The 17,362-nt window shown below is 46.3% G+C and overlaps 1 non-coding gene across 1 annotated transcript; it reads right to left on the bottom strand.

Moving 5' to 3' along the window:
* Positions 1 to 4,979: 4,979 nt before the first annotated feature.
* LOC118570134 lies at positions 4,980 to 5,086 on the bottom strand. The gene has a single exon (XR_004943132.1). It is a non-coding gene; the product is annotated as a U6 spliceosomal RNA (small nuclear RNA).
* Between the last annotated feature and the right edge of the window lie 12,276 nt (positions 5,087 to 17,362).

Below are 17,362 nucleotides of genomic sequence, written 5' to 3'. Positions count from 1 at the left end.
CGGCCATAGTAAATGTTTTTGTGTGTTGACCATCTGTCCTACTACGATGAAAACTCCAGCAGTTTTTCTTTCCTCATTCAACACTGTCCTCAGCATCCAAAGTAGGTACTCAGTAAATATTTGTCATTCAATAAGTGCTCTGGAAGTGAGTGACTGAAAGATTCTGGAATATGGTAGTGGGGAAGAAGAACTGAAAATGCAGTAAAATGAGAAAAGTCACACACATACACACACACACATACATACACACACACACACACACCACATACACACATATACACACATACACATACACATACACACATACACATATACACATACACACACACACATACACACACCACATACACACATACACACACATACACATACACATACACACACATACACACATATACACACACATACCTACACACACACACACACACACACACACATACACACACACACACACACACACACACTACATACACACACACATACACACATACACACACACATACCTACACACACACACATACACACACACACACACACACACACACACACACACACACCACACCACACTGGGTCCTGACAGAAAAAGGCAGCAAAGACGAGCCCCAGTTTCTACGAATGAAAGCGTGGGATGAGAGCCAGCTAGAGTTCTGCATCTGGGTCTTCGGGAACACAGCTCTTCTGAAAAGATTCCAGGACAAGAAGAAGCCACATAACGGAGATAGGGAGGCTAGTGGCCAAGGAGTTCACTCAGATCTAAAGACAACATCTACCCCAAGCCCAGGACCCTCTTGAGCAGATGGTTCCGGAGAAGCCTTAGCATCTGTCCCTCCATAAATTATCCAGTGCTCCTGCCTTCCAGTCTTCTCTGGTGGCAGCCGGAACAATTGTCCCGGAATTCCATCTGCTGCTCCTGTGCTGATCCCCTGTGCAGTTCATCAACATTTCATTGCACAGAAGTATCCCATTTCCCTGGCTCAAGATGGAAGTTGGGTCTGTTCCTGGGTAAGCTGATCTCCAGTACCCTCCCCCATCAACACAAACAAACAAAACCTCTGCAGAGGATCCCAGATCTCTAGAGGAAGAGTCCCACATCTTTTACTTTCATTCGATTTCTCTTTCTATCTATCTATCCTGGAACTCACTCTGTAGACCTGGCTGGCCTCAAACTCAAGAGATCCACCTGACTCTGCCTCCCAAGTGCTGGGATTAAAGGTGTGCACAACAACGCCCAGCTAGAGTCCCACATTTTATTTCCCATCCTTCCATGCTCTTCTAACACATACATTTTCTAAAAACAAATAAGATCACACTGAATAAATTAATCATATAGTTTTTTTTAATGAAGCTCAAAATAAAGGCTTGGAGGTGCAGTGTGCGGCAGCTAGCTTATTTTGTGTAAGTAAGGCCCTATTTTGATCCTTCCCACCCAAAACAAAACAAAATGACTCCTGATCATTACACATCTTCACTTAGTTCCCCTTAATTCGCTCATTCAGAACTTTCAAAATGAGACATTTGTTGTGAGAGGATATCACAAACTCAAAATAAAGATAAATTAACTTGAAAGAAAAGAGTTTAAAAATAAAACTTTTAGCTGGGCAGTGGTAGCAAAAACACAGTTTTCAAAGGGAATAAGAATGTTTTGTTTTGTTTTTTTTTAACTCTGGCCTAGTGGTGGTGGCACATGCCTTTAATCCCAACAACGAGAAAGCGGAAGATCTCTGAGTTCAGGCCAGCCTGGTTTACAGAGCGAGTTCCAGGACATCCAGAGAAACCATGTCTCTAAATAAATAAATAAAATAAAAATTCTAAAGGAAAAAAAGACCACACACAAGCTCAGCTTTTGAAGCCAGGAGGCTGCTATACCCTTCTTTGTGACCTTGGTTGGACACAGAGAGGACCAGAATTAATTCAGTTCCCTGTCTACGTAGCAGTTATGAAGATTATTTCAGAAACTATCACCATACTACTGGGGAGGGAGGGAGAGACAGGACATGGAGTTCAAGATCATCCTAGGCTACATAGGGATTTTAAGACAAGCTTGAACTACATGAGCCCCTGTCTAAAAAACAAACAACAAAAAGAGAATTTCAAAACTTCAAAAGGTTGATTTCCATATTTCCTAACTCTTCTATTAGTGAAATCCAATAGGTCATGGGTGGAGCAAATACCACTACACACACACACAGACACACACACACACACACTTAAACTGAAAAGGTAGGAAGCTAGACATGTTATCTCATGTCAATAATCTCAACACTCGGGAGACTGAAGCAGAAAGATTGCAATGATCTCAAGGCCAGCCTGGTTTCCATAATGAGCTTCAGCCTGAGCTACAGTGTGAGACCCTGACATGTGTGCCAGCATGTACAGGCTTTGAGGACATTATAATAAATGGAATAAACTAGTTAAGAAGGACAACAGGGGCCCAGCCTGGAGCCCAGCTGGTGGCACAGGTCTGTAATTCTTGCTACTAGGGATGCTTAAACACAGGATCACAAGTTCAGAGCAGCTTGGACAACTTAGAGAGACCACGTCTAAAACAGAAAACACAAAAAAGGGTTGGGGCTGTAGCTCAGCAATATCATACTTGCTTAGCTTGTAGGAGGCCCCCAGCACTGTAGAAAATAAAAATTAAAAATAAAAATATGGGATGGCTATTATTTTAGTGACTTAAAGTAGTCACGTTTATAGAGATAGAAAACGGGTCCTATTTGGCTATGTAGCCAGCAGTGGGGCTGGGTGATTCTACAGTCCCCATCTCTGCCAAATCAGCAAGGCTTCCCTTCACTCCAGGCCAGTGTGTGGGACTTGGCCTTGGAAGTTCTGCTGTCTTGTAAACTAAGCAGCTATGTTTACAGGAAAGGCAGAAAAGGGAGCTCCAGATTCTAGAAGCGTCCAGGAATGACACCTGAAGCAGTTGCCAGGGAGGCTTAGCTAGACTCACCCGGGGTCTCGGCCATCCCTATCTGCCCTGGCAGTGCAGGTGGCAGAGGCGCCATGGCATGGGAACACTTGGTACTACTGTGCCTTACACTCACTGTCCTCTCAGGTCTGTGTGCTCCCCGGTCTAAATGGCGCTGTTCCCTCTCCAGGCATTTCAAAAAGGAGCATACTCCACCCACCTTAGGCATGACCAATCCCCTATGACCTCTCAACACTCAGATGCCCACACTCTGTATCCACCCTAGCCTAGGTTTCTCCTTTGCCCTGGGCAGGAAATTCCAGGTATCCCAAGCATGCCATCCAGTCCCTGAGGCACACAATGGGCTCAACTAGGACACACACACACGCACACGCACACGCACACGCACACGCACACGCCCTGAGTGGGGAACAATAGCTTAACTTGGACTTCAGCTCCTGAACAGCTGGCTCTGCTGTTGGCTGTGAGGTAGGATGGAGGTGGATGGAGAACAGGAAGCAGCCAGAGGGAGGGACCATTTGTTGCAGGACCCCAGGGCCCCTGTGCTGGCAAAATGCCCTGTGAAACATGTACTCCTTCCATCCTCCTGCCAGCACCGGCTCAGCCCTACACTAGGACAGTGGTTCTCAACCGTGGGTTGAAACCTTTGGGGTGGGGGTGTCCAGGGACCCTTTCATAGGGATCACATATCAAATATCCTACATGTCAGATATTTACATTATGATTCATAACAGTACCAAAATTACAGTTATGAAGCAGCAATGAAAATAATTTCATACATGAAGAACTGTATTAAAGGGTCGATGAATTAGGAAGGTTAAGAATCACTGCTGGGGGGGGGCTCCACTGGACTGGCTAGAACTGGCTTAGAGAAAAACAGGGCAGCATGAGTGGGTGATTGCCCTAACTTGGTGAGAACAAGGGTCCTATCTGCATGCCCTCAGCATTCTATGAGGTCCAGAGCCCACAGGTGCATCTGGAATCTGTGGGTGCAAGTAAGGGCTAGAGGTGTGGTTCACTCAGTAGAGAGCTTGCCTAGCAGGCACAAGGCACTGGGCTCAATCCCCAGACTGCAAAAGCAAGCCAGACATAGTGTCAAATGCTTGTAATCCCAGTACTCAGGAGGTAGAGGCAGGAGGATCACAAGTTCAGTTATCCTCAACTACATGGCCAGTTTGGACAATCTTGCTTTATGAGACTCAGCCTCAGAAAACACAAGTGACTAATACTCACTGGGCATCTGACACTGTGCTGGGGTTCCCTCACTGCTCCCACCCATGGTGTCTACTAGTATGTAAGACTCTGACAGCAAAAGAGGAGAAATGTTCATGGGTAGGTCAATGCATGCAAGAAAAAAATGAGTGACCCCTTTCTTATTGTCTTGTATCTGCAGCTCATTTGGTAACTAATGTACAAGACGTTGTGAAAAGGAGCCTAAGAAGAGAGGCAGGGACCTCGAGAACCCTCTCCTCAGATGGGAGTGAGGAGACCTGAGGGCCCCCGAAAGAGAGATACTCAGAAAATATATGCTTAGGGGAGTATGTAGTAGGTGGTTGTTTGTGCCATGCCCTGAAGCATCACCCCTAGTGAGGCACAGGTACCTGCTAAGTACCTGCCCCTTAGGCGAGGCCGCCAGGGACCCTTCAGACGTGGGATGCAGGTATGTGGGCTCTCTTGTTTCTTTGGTACCTTTGGTCTTGGATGCTGGGGCAGATCAAGGCAGAGCTCTCGTAAGAACCACGTTGGACTGTACCCGACTCCTCCAGGGTTCTGAGATCAACTCCTCTGGTTGTGAGTTAACCCTTGAATAAATTCCTTTGATCATCAAATAGACTCTATGGATCTATCCTGTTATCTGGTGCTCACATGGGGCAAATTCCAAACGACTGGGCATCCTGAAGGCTGGGAGTTCTAGAGAAGTACAGATATTGTCCAGGTCTGGGATCTAAGCCAGGAATGAGCCTGCTTTGACTATTAGTCAGCACTACGAAAGAAGAACTTAGCATCCCAAATCATCTGGGTGTCAGCAAAATCCATTCCCAGGTCCTCCAAGAACAGCCACCACATCATAGATTTGCATGTCATCCTTGAGCAGGGGCCAAGCACATCTTCTCTGTATCATTCCAATTTTAGTGTGTGAGATGTGGAAGTGAGCAGATTAAGTCATCTACTGAACAGTGGAAATTCAAGCCAAGAGTCGACAGGCCTCAGCCAGGGTGCTCCCACCATCAGCTGAACCTGTCACTTTTCCCCAAGCGTAGGTCAGTGGTAAAGCGGTCTCCACAGCACACTGCCTGAGTTCATATGCCAGCTGTGGCCTCCATCTAGCTGCAAGAGCATAGACAAATGACTGAAGCTTCCTATGTTCATTGCCACATCTGTAAAAGCAGACGACCAAGCATGGCATGTGCCCCACAGAGTTGTGGGTAAAACGAACTCATGCACTGCCTCAGCTTTCCCCATTGCTGTGATGAATGGCCCTGGCAAAGGCGACCTGAGGAGAATGGGATTGTTTTGGTTCACAGTTGCAGCTTAGCGTCCATGATGGCAGGGAAGTCACAGCAGTAGGAGCTTCAGTCACATCGCAGCCACACTCGGGAAGTGGAGAGCTTGTGTTCATCTAGCTTTCTCATTTTTGTACAATTCAGGCCCCCAAACTGAGGAATGGTGCTGCCTTTTTTTGGTTTTTTTTTGTTTTTTTGTTTTTTGTTTTTTGTTTTTGTTTTTGGAGACAGGGTTTCTCTGTGTAGATTTGCGCCTTTCCTGGAACTCACTTGGTAGCCCAGGCTGGCCTCAAACTCACAGAGATCCACCTGGCTCTGCCTCCTGAGTGCTGGGATTAAAGGCGTGCACCACCGCCACCTGGCAATGCCACCCATTTTTAATGAGGGTCTTCCCAAGTCACCTAATCAATATAATCCTTCATCCACATGACCAGAGGCTATAATCTCTCTCATCTCTTTTGGAGGCTTGTGTCTAGGTGACTGCAGATTATGTCTAGTGACAATGCTAATCATTACATACACACAAAGCACTCAGGCTAGTACCTGGTACATAGGATGGTCTCTCACCAGCAAGGACCCTAAAGCTCAGAGAAGTAAGGTGTCTCTGGAGGGTCACTTTATTACCTTCTGAGTCTGTGACAAAATATGTGACTAAGCCAGGTGGTGGCGGCACATGCCTGTAATCCCAGCACTCGGAGGCAGAGGCAGGTGGATCTCTGTGAGTTCGAGGCCAGCCTGGTCTACAGAGCTAGTCCAGGACAGGCTCCAAAGCTACACAGAAACCCTGTCTCGAAAAAACAAAACAAACAAACAAAAAAAGCTGACTAAAGCTATGGAAGAATGGAAGGGCTGAGTTCTGACTCACCGCGTTTGAGGGGAGACAGTCCGTGATGGCAGAGAAGGCATGGAGGTGGGGGCTTGAGGCAGCTGCTCACATCGAATGCATGGTCAGTGTGCGAGGGTTCTCTAGAGTGACAGAACATATAGAATGAGGAACTCTCTCTAATATATAGATGAGATTCATTAGAATGACTGATAGGCTGTGGTCCAGCTAATCCAACAATGGCTGCCTGTGAACAGGAGGTCCAAGAATCTAGTAGTTGTTTAGTCCGCAAGGCTGGATGTCTCAGCTGGTCCTCCCAAAGAAGCAGGCTCTAATGCCAGTGAAGGGGTGGACTTGCTACCAGGTGAGAGCAAGCAGGGGAAGAGAGCAGCTTCCTTCTTACAGGCTTCTAGCAAGCTGCGCCCCGTTAGAGGTGTGCCTTCTCACCTCAAAGATCCAGATTAAAAGTGGACCTTTCCACTTCAAATAATTAAGCAAAAATCCCTCACAGGTGTGCCAGGCATTTGGGCTTTAGTTCATTCTAGATGTAGTCAAGTTGACAACCAAGAATAGCCCTCACAAGTCTAGCCCTTGTCAACTTGACACACAGTTCTCTTCACGGCATGGTTAATTTCCAAATAAAAACAATAACAAGGTCATAGTTATTCCTAACATGATATATCTGTCCCGCATACAATTGCAAATGCATTATATATTTAACCAGGTCATAATTATGCCTAACATGCCATAACTATCCCTTGACTAATCGCAAATGCTTTATAAATTTAGAATAGGAAGTAATATCCTTTGAAGGACATTCTTTTAGTATCTCAAACTTAAATATATATGATACACATTAATATTCTCTTAATTGATACATCACATGATAAAGAAATTGAGGAAAGGAAACACAAGTATCTATACAAACGCATTCCTAACAAAATACAGCAGAGACACTCATGTCAAGAATAAACCTCATTTTTTTGCAACTAGTCACATGACCTTGGCTGGTATTTATAAATACCTTCCTCTACTACCATTCTGTATTTCCTCCACCCTTGGCAAGCAAGTCTTGGCTCTTTCCTGGAGGAGTGACCCACACCTTCATTCCTGATGTGTCTGTATCCTGTCATCCTGCCTGGGTTAGGCTGATGTAGTTTCCCATTGACTTTAATCACAGGACATGGTAGCACCAAGAGCTGCCCTAAAGGATCTCCTGCACTCCAGACAGAATCTTTCTTATCTCCACTGTGGAGAAGCAATCCATTTTCCCTTTGGTAATCTGGATTAATCATCCTTCCTAACACTGTCATTCCTTTCTTAATCTGTTGGCTTAAAGACATCAGAAGGACAAAGTGGCCAGAGGGAAGCTGAGCTTCCAGTTCAATGGAATGTTTGCTGTGGTTCTTTTTTTTTTTTGAGCTGAGGATTGAACCCAGGGCCTTGCGCTTGCTAGGCAAGTGCTCTACCACTGAGCTAAATCCCCAACCCTGCTGTGGTTCTTGGTAGGAACACACACACACACACACACACACACACACACATTCCCTGATCCCCACCCCACTCCCCTGCCACCTCCCCCCCACCCCCAGTAGAAACCAAAACTTCTAGGCCAGCAGAACTTAAGGTCATGGGAACAGGAAGCAGAATTTTTCCTAGTGAGTCCCTAAGGGTAATAGTGAGAGGAACAATTCCCTTTTCCACCTCTTGATTCCTGGCCCCATGGATCCTTGCTATGGGAGAAACTGTACCACATATTGGACGCCTATTCAAAGCATATACTTGTGGTGATATTTTGTTTGTAATCTAACAAATAAAATTTGCCTGAAGATCAGAGGACAGAGCCAGCTACTAGATTAAACATAGAGGCCAGGCAGTGGTGTTATACACCTTTAATTTTAGCACTCAGGAGGCAGAGATCCATCTGGATCTCTGTGAGTTCAAAGCCACCCTGGACTACATGAGATTAATCCAGTTTAAAAGAGAAACAAAGCCAGGCAGTGGTGGCACACACCTTTAATCCCAGCACTTGGAATCTCATGCCTTTTCTCCCAGCATTTGGGAAGCACACACACTATTAATCCCAGCACTAGGAAGGTTGAGACAGGAAGTATTATGGCTGGGCAGAGAAAGACATTAAGGCAGGAGGAGACAGGAACTCAGTCTTTTTCAAGTGAGGACTCAGGGACATTCAGTCTGAGGATTCCTGGAGACAGGATCTTCCTTTCTCAGCTGAGGAGCTGGTGAGGTGAGAAGTGGCTGTGGTTTGTTTCCTCTGATCTTTCAGCTTTCACCCCAATATCTGGCTCTGGGTTTTTACTATAAGACCAATTAGGATTCGTGCAACATACACTGCCTTTCGGAGAACCCTGCCCCAGCCCTCCAGGCTGCTGCCACCTAATTGGCCCTGTAACTGTGTCTTCAAAAGGCCATTCCATCCATCAGGCCGGCTGCTTCAGGATGGTGGGGAACATGGTAAGACCAGTGGATTCCATGATCGTGGGCCCACTGTTGCATTTACCTGGCTGTGAAGTGAGTTCCCTGGTGAAGCAACACTTTACGGAATACCATGTTGGTGGATCAGGCATTCTTTTTTAAGTCCACGGTGGTGGTTTTGACAGAAGCACTATGTGTAGGAAAGACAAATCCATAACATAAGTATCTACTCCAGTAAGGACAAAGCGTTGCCCTTCCCACAGAGGAAGTGGTCCAATGTCGTCAACCTGCCAACACTGATCTCCCTGTTTCCTGGCTGACCTGGCTACAGCTGCTGTTGAGTGCAGATCTGGCCTTAGTGAGTAGCAGCCCGTGTTGTAGAGCCCATATACACGCCCCATCTCTGCCACTATGGCCACTTTGTTCATGGGCCCAGTGGGCAATGGCAGGGATGTGTGTGCACATAGAGGTCAGAGGGCAATTTACAGGAGTCAGTTCTCTCTTTCCACCATGCAGATACCCCTGTTCAAATTCAAGTCACCCAGCTTGGTAGCATGAACCCACCGAGCCATTTTGCAGACCCAAATGTTTATTACTCTTGGTTTTTTTTTTTTGTTGTTGTTTTATTTTGTTTGTTTGTTTGCGTTTTGGGAGTTGAGGATCCAACCCAGGGCCTTGCACTTGCTAGGCAAGTGCTCTACCACTGACTTAAATCCCCAACCCCGTTTAGTACTCTTTTTTAATTTTAACTTTATTTATTTTACATCCCAACCACAGTTTCCCTTCCCACCTCCCCTCCCAACCCACTCCTCCTTAGTTTCTGTTCAGAAAAGGGCAGGCCTCCCACGAGTATCAACAAAACACAGCACATCAAGTTGCAGTGAGACTAAGCCCTTCCCCTTGTATTAAGGCTGGGCAAGGTGACCCAGTATGAGGAGTGGGGACCCAAAAGCCAGCAAAAGAGTCAGAGACAGCTCCTGCTCCTGCTGTTAGGAGTCCCACAAGAAGACCAAGCTACACAACTGTCACATATATGCAGAGCACTAGGTCAGCCCCATGCAGGCTCACTGGTTGCCAGTTCAGACTTTGAGCGCCTATGAGCCCAGCCTGGTTGATTCTGTGGGTTTTCTTGTGATGTTCTTGACCACTCTGGCTCCTACAATCCTTCCTCCCCTCTCTTCTGCTGGATTCTCCAAGCTTGGCCTAATGTTTGGCTGTGGGTCTCTGCATCTGTTTCCATCAGTTACTGGATGAAGCCTCTCTGATGACAGTGGGCTAGGCACTGATCCATGAGAACAGCAGAATATTGCTAGGCATCATTACATTGACATTTGTCTTGACATCACAATAGGAGTGATATGTGAGAGGATAACTTAGATATGGCCAAGGCATACTGCAAAATGCATGATGGGAGAAAGGGGTGGGCCAGAAAGGCCACCACAAAAATGCTAGTGGTGAGGAAGAGGTAGACAAGGCAGAGGTAGAGGGATACAGGGGTTCCTGGGCTGTGGTAAAAGGAGGACTGGACAAATCAAAGGATAAAGGGACAGAGAGAGAAGACTCAGTTACCTAGAGGATAGAGAGGCTCTGCCAAAGACAGGAAACCCAAGATGTGAGACTAGCCAGTATTCCTGGGGAGTTTTAAATGAAGGAGGGTGTGTATTAGCAAAAGTCTTGCAGAGCCAGAAGTCTCAGCTGAAGTAAAGGGGTTGAAAGTGGACAGATTCCCAAATATACTGCAACAGAGACATTTGGAGAGACAAGTCCCAGCGCAGCCCAGAACAGCCCATCTCCACCTCCTGTCCTGGCTCTTCTTACCAAACCCTGGTCCTACTCCAGGGCAAGAAAATGACTTTGACTCTACAAGGGGCCCTCCACAGCCTCACCTGGGCCCCCGTTCCCCTGCTTCCTATATATACAAGTTCATTTCATCACAGGCTCCTTCCGCCCTCACAGCCAGTGAGGGAGAGAGGGAAGGAAGGACGATGGGGGTGAGGGGTAGGAGGGGGGAGGTGGGAGGGAGAGGTAGGAAGCAGTCAATGAGAACTTGGGATGTCTCTGTTTTACATACATAGAAACAGACACAAGAATGTCTCCAGCCTCAGGACCCCACAGCCAGATTCTAAGTCCTGGTCACTTTACTTTCAGGGACCACACTCTACTTCAGGAGACCCTGGACAGATGGAGCCAGGGCTGCCCACCACCTGTTCTCTAGACAGCCATTGGTGTCCACACACATTTGTTATCTCCATAGGATTAAGAAATTAAGGTAAGACAGTTGCCAGATGTCAAAGATGAGGTGAAATAGACCGTGAGTGATGTGGCAATGTTATCAAGCATCGACGCTAGAAGCATCCTTAGAGGCCATTGAATGAACTCCTTTTTTCATGGGAAACTTGGGCTCAGAAATAAGAGACTTGGCTCCCATGGGACACTTCTTACGTTCCACCTGTCTTAGTCAGTGTTCTATCGCTGTAAAGAGACGCCATGACCATGGCAGCTCCCATGAAGGAAAGCATTTAATTGGAGCTGGCTTACAGTTTCAGAGGTTTCGTCCACTGTCATCACAGTAGGGGGCATGGCAGCACACAGGCAGACATGGTGCCTGAGGAATAGCTGAGGGTCCTACATCAGGATCCACACACACTAGGAAGAGAGACAGACTCTGGGACTGGCTTGGGCTTTTGAAACCCCAAAACCCACGCCCCAGTGACACACTTCCTCCAACAAGGCCACACCTCTAGTCCCTTCAAATAGCGCCACGCCCTAAGCAATCCAATATATGAGCCTATGGAGGACATTTGTATTCAAACCACCACACCGCTGCTCCTTTTCTCACAGTTATCTATCACTGCCCACAACAAATAGCCCACTGATTTAGTGGCCTAAGACTATTCTATTACCGTTAGGATGCCTGCGTGTGGGGCTTGAGGCAGGGCTCAGCTGGTGGCTCTGACTGTCTTGGATGCAGATGCAGGCAGTTGGAGAGCTGGAGCAAAGCGGCACTGTCTGCCTGGGTGGCTCTCTGTGTGCAGACAGTCTCAGGGCTTCTCTATGTGGCCTCTCACTGGGGATGGTTCGGGCTTCCTCCTACAACAGCGATCTCAGGACACTCAGACTGATTACGTGACAATTCATCATATCTCCAAATGCAACATCCGGAGAGAATCAGGTGAACCTGTGCCCTGTTTTGCCACTTGACTTAGAAGTCACATGGTATCTCTTCTACTTTTGTTACTTTTGGCAGTCTAGATACCACCTCTCAATGAGAAGAGTGTCAAAGTCACAGGATAAGAACACGTCAGGAGCAGCAGGGGGTGGTGGCCCACGCCTTTAGTCCTAGCACTCTAGAGACAGAAGCAGCAGATCTCTCTGGGTTCGAGGCCAGCCTGGTCTACAAAGCAAGTTCTAGGACAGCCAGGGCTACACAAAGAAACCCTGTCTGGAGAAACAAACAAACAAACAAAAAAGAACAAAAGGGGGCTGGAGAGATGACTCAGTGGTTTAGAGCCCTGAACTCAGAAGACCCGAGTTTAGTTCCCAGCACAAAAGCTAGATGATTTACAAGCTTCTATAACTCTAGCTCCAGGGAATCTGATGCCCTCTTCTGGCCTCCAAGGGTACCTACACACATGTGAACATAAACTCATACACACATACACATAAATAATAAAAATAAATCTTAAAAATAAAACAAAAATAAGAACAACCGAAAAGAGTTACAAAGGCATATATATCTTTGTCCATTTTTATTTAGTGCTAACATTATGTCACGGTACATTTGTCAAAGCTGAGAAACCACTACTAGTACCTTGGGATAAACTCTAGATTTTATTCATATTTTTCCAGATTCCCACTATTTATTTATTTATTTATTTATTTATTTATTTATTTATTTATTTATAGTTTTATTTGCATTGATGTTTTGCCTGAATATATGTCTATATGAGGGTGTCATGAGCTGCCATGTGGGTGCTGGGAATTGAACCTGGGTTCTCTGAAAGAACAGTTAGTGCTCCCAACCACTGAGCCATCTCTCCAGCCCCTCCACTGATCATTTTGATGGGAGTTTATCTCTTTATTTTTTATTATTACATTTATTTTGTATATACATGTGTGTGGGTGCACATGCCTCAGCCCACGTGCGAAGGTCAGAGTGTAACGTGTAGGAGTCAGTTCTCTCCTTTCACCCAGTGGATCTCCAGGATCTAATTCAGGAAGCACTTGAAAGCAGGTGCCTTCATCTGTGGAGCCACCTCACTGGCCTTCTACCAGCTATTTCTCAGGATTTAATTTCAGAAACCATGTTGTATGTAGCTGACCTCACTTTTGTCAAGATCACTTTGACTGACACATGGTAATAGAGCAGCATCCTGGGAGGCTGCAATATTTCAATGAAAAGGCAATGGTAGTGGGCCAGGGAGCTGGCTCAGCAGGTAAAGGTGTCTGCTGACAAGGCTGAGTTCGATCCTTAGAACCTACATAGTAGAAGGAGAGAACTGACTCCCAAAAGTTCCCCCTTGACCTCCACATGCCCTGTGGTGCATGTGCGTCCATAAACACTCACAGTAAATAATAAATAAGGAAAGCTGGAGGAAACATGGGCCCAGACCAGGCTATTGGATGTCAAATTGTGAGAAGTAGTCAGAAGCCAAATTCTCCTTGTTGTTGTTGTTTGGTTTTGAGACAGGGTTTCTCTGTGTAGCTCTGAATGTCCTGGAACTCACTCTGTAGACCAGGCTGTTCTCGAACTCACAGAGATCCGCTTGCCTCTGCCTCCTGAGTTCTGGGATTAAAGGCATACACCACCATGTCTGGCTAAGTTATTGTCAGATTTGTGGCAGAATTTGCAGAATGTGGATTGTAAGAGAAAGAAAAGAGGCTGAGGAGAGAGTGGTGGGCACAGTGCTTGCTGAACAATCCTGAAGACTTGCGTCTGAATCTCCAGAACCTACAAAAAGCTGGGTGTGCTGCAGCTTCGTGTGGTTCCAGTGTTTCCAGAACTCTCTCTCTGAAGCTTGTGGACCAGCTAGCCTGGCATACTTAGCGCACTAGTAAACACCAAAGATGTCCTGCTTTAAACAAGGTGTCCTCTTGACCTCCATATGCAGGTATGTGCCCCCACACATGTGCACACCATAAATATACATGCACGCACACACACACCATGCATACATGTACATACACATACATGTACACATACAGGAACATATATCATACATAATGCGTGGGCACACACACACACACCATACATACACATGCATGCACACACATACTATACATACATACACACACCATACATGCACATGCACACATACATCATACATATATGTGCATGCACACATCATACACACACAAAGAGAAAAGAGAAAGAGGAAGAAGGCTGGAGAGATGGTTCAGCAGTAAAGTACTTGCTAGGCAACATGAGGACCTGAGTTTAATTTCAGAACTCATATAAAAAAGCCAAATTTTGTGGCACATGTTTATAATCCCTGGGCTCACTGGCCAGCAGGCAGCTTTGCCTACTCCATGAACTCTAGGCCAGTTGAGTGACTGTCTCAAAAAACAAGGTGGATAGCTGGGCAGTGGTGGCGCACGCCTTTAATCCGTCACGTGGAGGCAGCGGCAGATGGATCTCTGTGAGTTCAAGGCCAACCTGGTCTAAATACCCTGTCTTGGAAAAAAGAAAAAAAGACAAGTGGATGGATTGTGCCCAAGGGTGGTGGGGGGGGGGAGAGGGAGAAGAGAGAGAGAGAGAGAGAGAGAGAGAGAGAGAGAGAGAGAGAGAACATGACATGATTTTGATGACTTTGGTTTAATATCCGACAGGTGGACTACCCCTGATTGAGATGGGTAGCCCTGACAGAGGAAGGCTGTTTGGAGTGGAAATCGGAGCTTTGTATTTGGGAATGCCAAGTCTGTTAATCCATGTGGAGGGTTTAGGCAGACAGGCCCTGAGTCTGAATTTCAGGAGAAAGCTTAGCAGGGAACATAGAAGTGAGAATCTGTATCTTATAAAGCTGGATGTTCAACTGGGCTGAATGACATCGGGAAGAGAAGGCAGGAAAGATGACTGGGGTGGAGTCCCGGGGGTGCAGAGAGCTGGGGAGGATGGGGGGATGCCTAGGGGAGTGAGGAAGTGGCCATAGCAGTAGGCAGAGAAGCTGAGAGTGACCCTAGATGTTGGGGAAGAATAATGTCAAGTGACTTGCGGAGATTTCGTCATTGGATTGGCGCTGCTGGGGCGCTGGGGACCGTGGCTAGCGGAATCTTTCCACCTGGAGCTTATTATGCAGCCTAGGCTGATCTGAAATATGTAGAGATCTTACCTTAGTGCCCCCCACCCAGTGCTTGGATTAAAAGGGTGAGCCACCATAGCCAATCTAAACAAATACCTTTGAAGCATTTTTAATAAAGGGGAGCAGGAAAAAATGTAGCTGGAATCTGTAGAGAACCAGTGGTTATTCTGTTTGCTTTTTCTCTTAATTTTCTTTCTTTCTTTCTCTCTTTCTTTCTTTCTTTCCTTCTTTCTTTCTTTCTTTCTTTCTTTCTTTCTTCCTTCCTTTCTTCCTTTCTTTCCTTCCTTTCTTTCTTTCTTTCTTCTTTTGGCTTTTCAAGACAGGGTTTCTCTGTGTAGCCCTCACTGTCCTGGATCTCTCTCTGTAGACCAGGCTGGCCTCAAACTCACAGAGATCTGTCTGCCTCTGCTGCCCAAGCGTTCAGATTAAAGGTGTGTGTCACCACTGAATGGCATTTTTGTTTTTTTCTAAATAAAAGACAGGCTTTCACTGTGTATCCCTGGCTGATCTGAAACTGGAGAGGTAGACCAGGTTGGCCTCAGGAACTCCCAGAGATCTGCCTGCCTCTGCCTCCCAAATGTTGGGATTAAAGGCGTGCGCCACCATATCCAGTTCTTAGCATGGATTTCTTTAATTGACGTTGGATGTGTTGTGGGAGGACCAAGGGCTGCTCAAGATCTCTGGGGACCCCAATGGGGTCATTTCTACTACATTCTGCTAGTCAAAGCAAGTCATAAAGTAGGCCCAAGTTCAAGGACTCACCTCCTACTGAGGAACAGCCAAGCCCCAGGAGTGAGTCCTCTGAGACAGAGGCTGTATAGTGGCCATCCTCATGAGCAACCTGCCAGCCAGGCTGGGGGAATTGTCTCTGTGGCATTGAGTCATTGAGAGCCCAGAACAATCCCCAGCCCCCGAAAAGAAGAAAAACGTCATCAAGATTAGAAAGAAGTGGGAGGGAAGAGAACAAGAGAAGGCAAGGAGCTGACATCCCCACAGAAGGAGGGGGAGGCAAGTGACTCCATCGGCTGCAAAAGCTCCCACTAGCTTTTCAGTTTGTCAGTGAATTGTAATAGATTTCATCAATGAAAAGGAGTTGTTCCTTCTTCACAGCCCTTTGGCTCAGTCACGAATCAGTGAAAATGATGTTGCTCCACAGCGGAGTGTCTGCCTACCGTACATGAATGAGGATCTGGGATCAATCTCCAGCACTGGAAGAAAAATAGAGCTGCTTCTTCTCAGGAATCTGTATTTCCACGGCCTAGGGTGACTGACATCTGTTGCCTGGTACCGCACATAGACACTCAATATGTACTGAATGAATTTTTTTATTTTTGTATGCTTTTAAAATTTTTATTTATTTTTTAGGTGTACTGGTGTTTTGCCTGTATGTATGTTTGGGTGAGGATGCCAGATCCCCTGGAACTGGAGTTATAGATAGTTGTGAGCTGCCATGTGGGTGCTGGGAATGGAACCAGGGTCCTCCGGAAGAGCAGCCATTTCTCTTAACTGCTGAGCCATCTCTCCAGTCCTTGTTGAATGAATTTATAATGACACAAAAAAGGTTTAAAAAGTACGTGCTGCCAATACTCAGGACTAGGTTAAGTTATAGTGTGCCTCTTTAATGGATTACTATACAACCACTAAAAATACACTTCTAACATAAGCAGAATAGAGCATTGTAAGTACATCACAATTATACCTATGCACAAATCCCTGGGTAGCAAAGGTGGGGGTCCAATACTGACAACAGCTCTGGAGATCAGGGGTCACAGATGACTCTCATTTTACCTCAGTCTTTAAGACGTTATACATAGTCACTGTTATTGGTTAAATTATTAAGGCCACTCCACGTAGTTAAAAGGGAGGTTTATTTTGTGGGGTAACTTACAAATGAAGGGGTAGGTTGCAGGGTCTGGCAAGGGTATAGCACAGTCCGGCGGTGTTCTCTGGAGAACTCTGCTCGGTCTACCTCCTGCGTCCAGAGTCCGGGAACCAAGAGACAGAGCTCTTCCCGATCCTTCGTCTTCCGCTTCCTCCTCTGCCCCGCCTTGTGGGCGTGACCATTACCGAAGCCTCAGTGGGGATTGGAACTTCCAGGCCAATGCTGGGATGGCTACCCACTACACACTGTCAGGAAAATAGAGACAAGGAAAAGTTTAATAGGAAAGAAAGACTCAGAGCCAGGTGTGGTAAATGCATGCTTGTAATTCTGACATGAAGGAGGGTCAGGAATTCAAGGTTATCCTTAGCTACATAGTAAGTTCCAGGCCAGCCTGGGCTACTTGAGACCTTGTTGAAAGAAAGGGAAGGGAGGAATCAATTAATAAGAAGGCAAGCAGAGATTCTATCATCTCATTACAGAGAGAACCAT

Source organism: Onychomys torridus, chromosome 18 (assembly GCF_903995425.1).
Source record: "Onychomys torridus chromosome 18, mOncTor1.1, whole genome shotgun sequence".
In the NCBI taxonomy this organism is placed as follows: domain Eukaryota; kingdom Metazoa; phylum Chordata; class Mammalia; order Rodentia; family Cricetidae; genus Onychomys; species Onychomys torridus.
Note: the sequence above shows the minus strand (reverse complement) of the source record. Positions and strands in the feature narration are given on the sequence as shown.